This window comes from Sinocyclocheilus grahami, unplaced genomic scaffold (assembly GCF_001515645.1).
Source record: "Sinocyclocheilus grahami isolate Dianchi unplaced genomic scaffold, SAMN03320097.WGS_v1.1 scaffold83.1, whole genome shotgun sequence".
Classification (NCBI taxonomy): domain Eukaryota; kingdom Metazoa; phylum Chordata; class Actinopteri; order Cypriniformes; family Cyprinidae; genus Sinocyclocheilus; species Sinocyclocheilus grahami.
In genome coordinates, this window is record NW_015505262.1 from 1,605,353 (window position 1) to 1,607,422 (window position 2,070).

The 2,070-nt window shown below is 36.4% G+C and overlaps 1 protein-coding gene across 1 annotated transcript in view; it reads left to right on the top strand.

Moving 5' to 3' along the window:
- The first annotated feature begins 1,322 nt into the window (after positions 1 to 1,322).
- The window catches only part of LOC107586565 (neurogenic differentiation factor 4-like), a 5,650-nt gene continuing 4,902 nt past the window's right edge, over positions 1,323 to 2,070 (top strand). The window contains exon 1 of the mRNA XM_016273987.1: positions 1,323 to 1,704. The gene's annotated coding sequence lies outside the window, so the exon portion shown is untranslated. The remainder of the gene's footprint in view (positions 1,705 to 2,070) is intronic.

The following is a 2,070-nucleotide window of genomic DNA, read 5'->3' on the forward strand; positions in this document are numbered from 1 at the left end:
ATATTGTTTTTTTTTTCACCTTTTTTTCTTTTTTTACAAAAAGTATTTTAAATGTTGCGCCAGGACCCACCGCAAAGTTAAAAACTTGCCAATATATTTAAAGAAAACCTGTAGCCTACGTCATTCTTCACAGCGTCGTTTTCAGTCGCGGGCTCTTGGAGGCGTCCACCGTGGGAAAGTTCTGAAATGAACATTGTTGTCATATTATCACGTGTTCTTTACATAATTATACGTTCGTGAATTACAAGATGCCCAAAGTAAGTAGGCCTATCTGTTGCATATAAAGTAGCCTAGTCTAATAAATATTTTCAGATAAGAGTAGCCTACTTGGTGGGGCAAATCGCCCTCGGGCGCAGCATGCACGGCTGAGTGAGTTATCTTAGTGAAACAAAACCGTTTTGGCTTGATTAATCCAGCAGTTATTGAGCGTTATGTTTTGGTGGGCCGAAGGGCGCTAATGAGCGGACGGAGCGAATGAATGAAACGGGTGAACAACACACCTGCTCACACTGCACCAAGCTGTCACAATCATTTACTGGGACGCGCGCGCGTCTTTGTACACTACACTACTGTAATTAGAGTTAAGACCAACGTTTGACCTCGCCATAAACCAAATAGGGCTCAGGGGTATTAACCCAGCACTGAGCAGGCTTTATTGGGGCAGAAAATTTGGTTAGGTCACGAAAGAAAAGCGGAGAGTGAAATATAGAGTCTCAATGATTGGCTATTTTCAATTTGGAATAGCCTACAAATCAACTGGTATATTACATAATCCAGTAAACGAAAGTAATGTGCTGTTGAGCATCAATTCAACAATTTTTTTAATTAATAAATGTGACAGTCATGAGGGTCTAAAAGTGTTTTCTATAATGTAAAGTTTAAAATTACTCATTGTATGTTGATTACACCACTTAAATCGATTAGCCTACTTAATTTGTATCAACCACGATTTAACACAAAACAACCTTTTTTCTTAAATAATAATAAAATATTATGCCAACATTTCTTGTTTCAAAAATGTAAAGCCTTTTAATGAAACGTTTTCGTCCTCCAGACAGGAATTTTAAAGCCCTACAGTATAAAATAATAATTGAAAAACATGTTCTACATTTTAAATACATTTTGAATTAAGTAATAGATTAAAATACATAGCCTATCTATGAGCGACACAGTCATTGACCCAAATACTGTTGACATCTGCAATCTTCTTCTCTCTAACAAATGTCAAATGGATTGCAAAGCCTCTCACCCTGCAAGATTTATAAGGATAATGTATAAGGGAAGTTGCATCGTTCCCTCTACACAACTGCGAGCACTCAGACACAAAGCCCGGGGGATAAATGCACACAGTTAAGTCGTGAAACTTTTGGCCACGAGCGCGCCACGCGCGTTCGGATCAGCTGGAGGGGGTAGGGGGCTTGTGGGCGGAGCTTGTGAGCATCTCTAGAAAGTCAAAGCCGGGAGTCATTGCGCTTCAGTTAGGCATGCGACACGCTCTGAAGCACCAATGGAGAGCTAACGGACCTGCACTGCGCAGACGGACTGTTGACATACACAAACCATCAGCTGGGAGTCTGGCACTTTGTTTTTCTGTTTTTACAGCAATTCCTTTAAACATTTAAACATTTTAACAGTGCGTTCAGGCTTTCTGACCACCTTTTAAAAAAACTTTTATTGAAGTGACGCCAGGTGCTACGTTAACAGGTACGGTTGTTTTTAATACTTTTTAAAAAATAATTTATATAGCCTAGGCTAAATATGTGTATATTAGGCTGTTTTCAGCTCGGTGTGCAAAAATGAAAGTTACTTTTTTGAAGATGTTGTAGGCTAATCCCATGTATGATCAAATAGATTCTTATTTCAGGATTTATGAGAAGATTCAGATTTAAAAATGTATATATTTTAAATTTCTCGTTTTTAAATAATTATAATTATAATTAAACAAATAACTGAATGAACAGGAATTATATATATCTATATATATCTATCTATATATATCTATCTATATATATATATATATATATATATATATATATATATATATATATATATAATTTCTGTTCATTTAGA